Source organism: Vanessa atalanta, chromosome 20 (genome assembly GCF_905147765.1).
Source record: "Vanessa atalanta chromosome 20, ilVanAtal1.2, whole genome shotgun sequence".
Classification (NCBI taxonomy): domain Eukaryota; kingdom Metazoa; phylum Arthropoda; class Insecta; order Lepidoptera; family Nymphalidae; genus Vanessa; species Vanessa atalanta.
In genome coordinates this window covers 1,965,500-1,974,580 of record NC_061890.1, presented here as the reverse complement: position 1 = coordinate 1,974,580, position 9,081 = coordinate 1,965,500, and the positions used below count along the sequence as shown (strand labels likewise).

Below are 9,081 nucleotides of genomic sequence, written 5' to 3'. Positions count from 1 at the left end.
CCGACAATAGCTACATTCAACTTCATCTTGAATAAATAATAATTTGATATAGGTATATTTAATATAATTGAAGCTAGTACAAATAATCACTTAAAAAATATATATATTGACCGAATTCGCATCGCAAACGAATTGGGGTTCTTGCGTTTACAGTGTGACGTTCGTGTAATCCCAACTTTGCTCTCTGAGTCAAACTTCAATTCAGACCCGTATTATTCGAGACCTAGAATCAAAGTATATCTCGAAGCGATCTGATTTTCGTGTTTTATTATATACAAAATTCTGTTTAAAGAGGATTTATTTGAAATAGGTAATTTGGAACGTTCCTCGTAGTGTCAATATTGGATCGTATAAGCCAACTCCAACCTACATGCTGAACGATTAACTTTGTTAAACATAAAATGATCGTTGACCCATTTCCGTCTTTGCTTACTTAAAATCTAGACCCTTCTGTAACTTGACGCAAATAATGTTTCGGCGAAAGACCCTGTTATATTTTAACGCTCAAAGTTTTTTTTTTTCTTATTTAATTTTGGGACTGTTGTCCTACACAGGTCAGTCCCATTGTCCCTTCTTAATTTTGTTTAAACATTATTTATTTTTTATAGCTGGGTCAATTTAAAATCGGTGGCAGAAAAAGTCGTCCCCAAGCAAAAAATATTTATTTACCAATATTATTAAAAATATTAAAATCGTGTTTTAGTTAAAGTAAAAATTAATAAATATATTTTCAAACGAGAAGCGGAGTTATTATTGATTTATCACTTTCTTATCAGGTAACAGAATAGTAATTAATGGTAACAGAGGTGTTTTACATACAAGAAAATTCTGTCCCACATCTCACGGCACTTTGCAAAAATCAAAATATCTTTTTATTAAAGTTTTATTATTGTTTTGTTCAATAATTTTAATAATTAAGCGGATTTATTATATTTATAGATATTTATTATATTTAGTCCCGCGGTCGTTATAATAGCTGTCGCACAGTTCTGTTACCATGTAAATTAGGCAAACTATTTGATAGAACTCCAGGAGCATCCTAGCAGATTCTGATAAAGGATCTGATAGAATACTCTGAACTAATTCAACATCGAACAAACATGCTTTTAAATTAGTTAAGAGTGACTTGCTCTTATTCTGTGTCTTGTCACATTCCATCAACAAGTGATATCAAAACTTCCACACTTATCCACAATTAAGGATCCCACTTTTATTAAAAGAGGGAATGGCGCGGTTACCGTGACGACTACGGAACGAAATTACATAACAATGTACCAGGAGATCATAAGTCGCGTGTAGGTTAACGTATCCTAGAGCAACAGTGTCACAGTGCAGCTCATTGAAATTTAATTCTTATTCTATCGTTATAAAGTTCATTTCCTAGTGATTTGCGCAGTAGCTCACAAGCTATCATCCATGAACCTTATGTCAATAGGAATAAGGATTCTTGGTTTGTTCGATTCACCGGCGTGGTGGAGTCCCATCACACTACTCGTAATATTACTTTTCTCATTGTTTATTCGTTTTAAAATTAAAACATATTGTATTAATAACTTATCGCACAGTTGTATTTTATTTTTGTAAAACTATAAATATTGGGAATCTTCCTTTGGCCGCACAACCTTAAGGTTATCTTTGGGCCTTGTTGATTTCATTAGAGATATATCCATCTCGCTCTATTAACACACTTTAGAACGAGTAAGTCATATACGTTTAAAATAACATAAGAGTTTATTTTTTATTTAATTTTTTTATGTGTGTTGTAGTGGGTCCGTGGGTGGTGTAGATGAGACCCGATAGGTGTCGCTGCGAACCGGTTGCAATGAACAAATTTAGTTTTTTACACCTACGACGAGACGGGTAAATAATTTATAAATAGATTAAGCAATTAATAATGACGTTATGTATTACAAGTAAATAATTCCATTGATTATATTTTCGTGATAAAATTGTTTACGGCGCCAGTGCTTGTATATAATGATTACGTACCAATGATTATTTATGTATATATAATTGTAGATATATAGGCGAGGTTAATTAATTTGTGCCCCAGTGGCCTGTTGGACGATTTTATAATTAGACCATTAGGTATAAAATGCCACTGAATTTTAACTAACTTTACTAATTTTATTTTTTTACAAATATTTTTTTTTTAGTATGCTAACTTGTATTAGGTAAAAATAACATACAGGGTTAAAGTCTAAGGGCAGTCACCGTTTGCCATTGGTTGGCATATTTGCCGCCAACTGATGCCATAAAAAAGGAAACGAATCAAATACCGATAAATTTACGTGCCCTTGCCACTTTCCTCGTCGTTAGGGAGTGTACTTATTAACGGGTTGCTATTGGAATATCTTGGCAGAAAAAATAAAAAAATCAATAAATCTCGATCTGGGATCTAAATTTGAATCCGGGAATAAATTAGGCGCGGAATTCACGAACTGAATAGGACCTGAATACTATATTATTTTTTATGGTCTAAAATCTAGATATAAATTAATTTATATAAATATAGATTTATTGCAATTTATATTTGCGATAGATTTTTAGATATATTTTTGCTTCCAGTAGCTTGCACCAGTTTACAGTGAAGTAAACTGGGATGATTCGGGAGGATGAAATTATGAATGAAATATAGAGGACGCTCTGCCGTCCCTTTTTTTCCTATAATGTATCCTTAGCCCTTACGACCATTGAGGACTGTCTCACACACAGTCTAGAAAAAGGGACAGAGACTGCCCTGGACTGGACTACCTCGTGTTGGACGATCGCACCTCGGTTTAGGTCGTTGTCGGATTGTTCACCGTTTGTGTAACCAATTTCATCAAGTTAACAATAATAATGATTTTTGTGTTCTCGACAGCGTCATCAAATTTAGACTTCAAGGAGTAGAATGCAACGTGTATAGAACGATAATGTCGTTCTCACCGGTTTCGGCCACGGAAGCCAGACTCATGGCAAAATACCCAACTACACAGGACATATAGTGCACAAAGGCGTGCGTTTTCTTTATCCAACACCACCGGAATAAGTTCAGCTACACGCGCGTTTCGAGGCGTGGGAGGAGTTTGAGATTCCAAAAGTTACTAAGTAAGTACAAAGTAATATTCATCAAAAAAGGCCACTAACTTTTCATCGGCTCGACTTATTCGAATTCTGAACCTCGAGATCTGCGGCCTAACATCTACATCTACAAGACCAACGTGGCAACAAATTACGACGTCAAAAGCTTAAGTGTGGAACTACTTGAATGAGTTGTACTCTCAATTTATGACTTGAACGACCACGACCTTGTAGACTATATACACTCAGAAGCAACATCTAGCCTGCGCGATTCAGTAACGTGAACTATTTTATAAGCGCCATCTATCGTTACCGGATTATAAACATACCCACTTAAACAACCCTATTCCATTTATTTTGGAACAACACTGCAGGAAATATATACAATTTAATACTATCGTCTAAAATTCAGGTACATTTAATAATAAATAGTATAAACTTTTTTATTATAAAAAATATATTGATATATATGTACCAGGGTTCGCAAAAATCTGATATTTATAATAAATATCAAAATATCCGATATTTGATATTTATCCGATGTATGTATATCGGATATATTTTAAAGCGATTTTAAAGTGACTTTTTTTAATATTTGATCTTTTAAATCAAAAGTGTAAAATAAAGATTGATTTTGATTTGTTTAATATTTGTTTGTTTACTACAAAATAATTAAAAAATAAAAAAACTAACCGTTCGCACTTCGTGTTCATATTACGAGGAATACCCGAAATTTCTGGTAAGATTGCTACTTCGGGCCAATGTTGCCAGCGTCACGTCGAGTTGGTTAATTTTCTGGCTGAGACTCAATACTTAATACTCAAACTAACAATAAATATTATAAATATAAATTAATGTACATATAACGCTTATATCAATCGTTATGTATAATATGATATATATATCCGTTGATATCTATCAGCGAACTCAAGTATGTATAAAATGACAATTTATAACATTATACGATGTTCGGATAAATCAATCCACAATAGATACACAGACTAGACAGGGTAATCTTTCTTTATATTTATTATTTATAGAATGTAAAAAAATGTTAGTGCATTAATAACTATTTTGCAAATTTTGACTAAACTGCTTTTGTGTGTCGAATTGTTTTTTGTACTATATTTCGAGTGCGGCAATAATAATTTTCATGAAGGTATTTATCATATAATAATTAATTATATATATGTACAAAATAATTTAGAATTAATATCTAAGTTTAGGAATGCTTGATACAAATTCATAACTTAACATCAGGACAGCTGAAAGAGGAGCCTTGTCACAATAACTACGAAAGATGTTTTTTTTATTCTGACGCTTATCGCCTAAAAAATAAGGATAAAAATATTTTGGCATTGTCTGTCATTAAAGTTTGAATGATCTCTGACGTCATTTGACGAACAAAAGCCTGCGCGGTATAGAATGACCTATTTCGCTGTAGCATACACAGACCGTGTGGCCTAATGGATAAGGCGTCGGACTTCGGATCCGAAGATTGCAGGTTCGAGTCCTGTCACGGTCGAACGATATCGTCAAGTTGTTTTTTTGGGAACAATTTTTCTATTACTTATTATTATTATTTCAATGTATTTTAGTATAAACAGTCATATTATAAGTTAAGTTATAACAGGTTATAAACAATTTGTTCTTGTTAACATTTTGGCATAAAGTATTGTGTGCTAATGCAAAAATGTAAAAAAAAGTCGACATGTGTCGGCGAGACCAGATTGGAGCGAAGTTATTTTCGATATATGTATATTATGTATTAAATAAGGGATCTAATAAAAAAATAACAAAGTTTGAAAATAATTCCATGAAAAGAAATAAAATCCAAAAATACGCGTGAAAAAAAAACAAAAAACAAATAGAGCGAAAGAAAAAGTTTTCTGTCAGTTCACTTCACTATAAGCCGAGTAAAAAGAACTTACTTCCTTCATATAATATAAAAATTATTAACATTAAACATTATGATAACGAAAATCACAAATGAAATCAACTATGTAACTAATTAGCGATAAAAAAATCATTAAGCAACTCTATGTGACCTCTCTATTAAAATATATTCCTGAACAAACAGGAAGTTACCGCAGAGATATTATGCGACATTAACACTCGGCCTATTGAAAACTTTTCGACAGATAAGCCTAATCACTTAGGTAGGCGGCAGGGCTTTGTGCCAGCCCTGGGTAATTACCATCCATTCATCAGACATTCTTCAGACTTCTCCTCAAAGGGAGAGGAGGCCTTTAGCCCAGCAGTGGGAAAATTTACAGGCTGCTAATGCATCAGACATTGTGCGACCAAACAGCAGTACTCCGTATTGATGTTGGTCAGGTTTTAAGAGTAAGTCAGTGTAACAACAGGCAAAATCAAAATTCAAAATCAAAATCAATTTATTCAAGTAAACTTCACAATGAAGCGTTTTTGAATCATCGATATTTAAATACTACCACCGTTTCGGAAAGCAGCTTCCAGCGAGAAGAAACGGCAAGAAACTCGCATAGTTGCTCTTTTTAAATAAACAGATTTACAATGCTGTTTTTTACAATAATTACTGTCCTGTGATGGAACCCGATGTCCAGGCGTTATCTTCTAAAAAGTATTATTTTAATGAATAATAAGATTTATTTATTAATTTAGTCTTAATAAACTTTTTAAATTTAGTAAATGGTAAATTGATAATATTTGACACAAGGGAGATAACAAATTAGTTTCCAATTAGGTGCGCGGCTTATCATCGTCATCATCTTATGTCATTTACCGGTCTGCCTAAATCATAAAAAATAGCTTACAATCGGCCCAACCTAGGGTTTGGATCTTGAACCTCATGGTTTGGAGCCTTGCATCTAGCCACTAGACCAGCGAGGCAGTCATACTGTCCGTGTAACCTTTGAAAGTACGTGGACGAATTATTTATAAAGTTATGAACAATGATTTTGTTATGGATTCCAGCCAACGCTCTGAATTGAGGAAGTCTTAAGAAAACATAAACATCGTATTCATACCACGGAGTTCATTTCAAACGTCTTTTGATACGTTAAAAATAGCGTTTAATACAGCAACAGATAATTAAAATTATTTCTTTGATAATTATTTATTTTATCTGTAGACCTTTATTTTTTATTAAAATTGAGACATTTTGAATTAAAATCAAATTATAAATTAATAATATGTACTAATATAGTTTTTAATATGGCCTTTTTTGGTATTTTATAGGGTTATTCTAATGTGGGTATGTACTTATGTATTATTTTTAAATAGGTTTACATATATTAGATGTAGTTATTTTTATATGTATTTATTTATTAACATATGTTTATAGTTGTATGTGTATTGTGTATTATTATATTATATATGCAGTATATTATTTGTTCACCTTTCCCACTTTTATTTTACAATCAGTCTTGCCCGAAGGTTGCCTGGAAGAGACCGCTGCTTTAGCGATAAGGCCGCCTATTGCACCGCATGCAACTTTTGTTAAGGCAAATGTTATATATTTAATTAAATAAATAAAATTGTCTTGATTGCCAGGTTAGCCCTTACTATTGCAGATTTTACTAAATCGAATGTTTAGTCAAGCCCATAAGTTTGATATTAATTCGTAAATTATCATTAGGGGGGGACTAAGACACAGTTTGATACAGAGTCTTTTGTAATCACGTACAATATGTACTATATGTAAGAAGACTGTGTTTATAAGAAAAAATACAATTAAGTTTAGAGTTACCACGAGTTTGTTATCTAGATTCGAACGACAAGAACCGATAAGTAAGTCAGTAGAGCCAAGATGAGCCAGTGGTTGATAAGATCTTTTTCAAAGATTTCCATCCCGTGCTCTGCTATGAGGGAAATCATTATTAAGAAACCTATTCGTGATGACGAACAAAACATCGCGAAGAAATCTGCATATTTTGGATGAGATCTGCGCTTATAAGCCTGCATTGGAGCAGCGTGGTATAATAAGCATCAACCCTTCTCCTCAAAAGGAAAGTAAACTCTACTGTTAATTATTAATCGTAAAATGTTTTTGATTCTCACTCATAAAGTAAACATGTACATTTTATATGATAGGCTATGTATGACTTAATACTATTTTTGGTGTACGTGACAATCTCATAAACGACCTAAATTTTGACCTCATTGACTATTCACGAGTCTGGAGAAAAACCAAGTACGACAATACTGGGACATTCAAAAAACGTCTTCTTATCCATACGATTTTAATAACAATGAACCGATATTCTAAATTAATATACACCCTATTACAAACACAATAAGATTTGTTTTTCGTTGTAAAACATTACGTAATGTCTGCGTTTTAAACATTTAACAATATGTATAGAGATCTCTAATCGGTTATTTCCCTTATCAAGTTTCTGAGAAATATCAAAACGTTAAGGATAATTCGAACGCATTGTTGAGTTTAAGAAACCGATCATATCATTATTATTGCAAAGTCTTTTAAACAATATTTAACGTATAACAGAATAACATTTTTTATAAAAAAAATAATGAAAACTTATTATTAAACAACTTTATTTTGAATTTATTAGTACAGTATGGTTGAATTTAAGAGTAATCTTAGAATTTCCAATTATCTACCAACTGTGCTTTTTGAAGAATATAATTTTTTTTTCTAACGCTACTCTACCAAAGTGCGTACCTATTTCTTTCTCGCTGGAAAAATCCATTAACACGTGAAGTGGAGGAGGGGGGTATATGGAACTCGCCGGTGTCCAAGACTGCGCCTTAGTACACCGGAATACCCACTAAAAACCAGCGGTAACCTCACCGAAATTTGATTTTTTTAGGTGTACTTTATTTTGATTAAAGAGGCGTTTCGCGAAATTTAATTTTATTGGGATGTTGTGTATTAACTTAGCTTGATCATCCTATTCGATAGAAATTTATTTCAATCATTTACTTTTTTGATATTAGGCAAACGCGTAACAAAGAGCTCATTTTTATTTGGCGAAATAGATTTAATACATTTTTATTACTATTTCACAATAAAATATTATTATTAAGCCAATTTCATACTTAAGACTGTATTGTTTATATTGTCATTTATTAAATTACATATTTTATTTAAAACACCAATAAGGTATCGTTTACAAATCTTATGATCTATAATTTACAAGAAAAGAGGAGTCATTTATAAAGATGGGGAAGTATGATGGACCAAGAACTAATCATTGAGGGACCCCATATTACAAGTTAGCATAGCGTTCAGTTATATTCACCATTTCACCTCTTATCTTATTAATAATTTTTATATTGTATAATTTTATTAAAACTAATAATTATATTTTAAGATGAAAGGCTATAGATCTGCTCACTCACGTAGACGCGCCTCTCCATGTTAAATTATCGGCGTGCATTGAAAAATGTGATCTAATTTGTATTTTATTTGGCGTCTTTATTCATACATAAGTCATCTCACGCACACATACACATATAGACATATTGTAAGCGCATTCATACTAATGCATTCTGATAAAAATTATCGTGGAGGTTCGTACCTTCACGAGTGATCTAAACCCTCATATCTCAGTTTATTAATCAAACATCCATTGGATAGAAAGTGGCCACCACCGCACATAGACATTGGCGCCGAAATAATGACTATTCCTTACATCACACCAATGCGCCATTGACCTTGGGAGCTAGCATGACTGGCTCACTGACCATCCAAGCTGGAACACAACAATACCTAGTATTGCTGTTTAAACAGACGGGTTTGCACAAAGCTCTGCTACCAAAATTTATAACGTCTTGTTTATTTATATCCATACTTAATTTTGAGAAAAAAGTTGTTTATCAAATCTATTTTTAAACAGTCACCTCTGTTTTAACAACTTGAAGGACAATCGGTGACCCAACTTGGGTTTACTCCTTAAATAATGACGATATAATATATTTATAATTCTGATACTTCCACAGAGCATACTTGAGAAAAAAAAAAAAAAAAAACAAAAAATAAAGAAATGCAGTTCCATTTTTGAAATTCCTTTA

The 9,081-nt window shown here is 32.4% G+C and overlaps 1 non-coding gene across 1 annotated transcript; it reads left to right on the top strand.

Moving 5' to 3' along the window:
* Positions 1–4,515: 4,515 nt before the first annotated feature.
* Positions 4,516–4,588, top strand: Trnar-ucg. The gene has a single exon. It is a non-coding gene; the product is annotated as a tRNA-Arg (tRNA).
* The last annotated feature ends 4,493 nt before the right edge of the window (positions 4,589–9,081 follow it).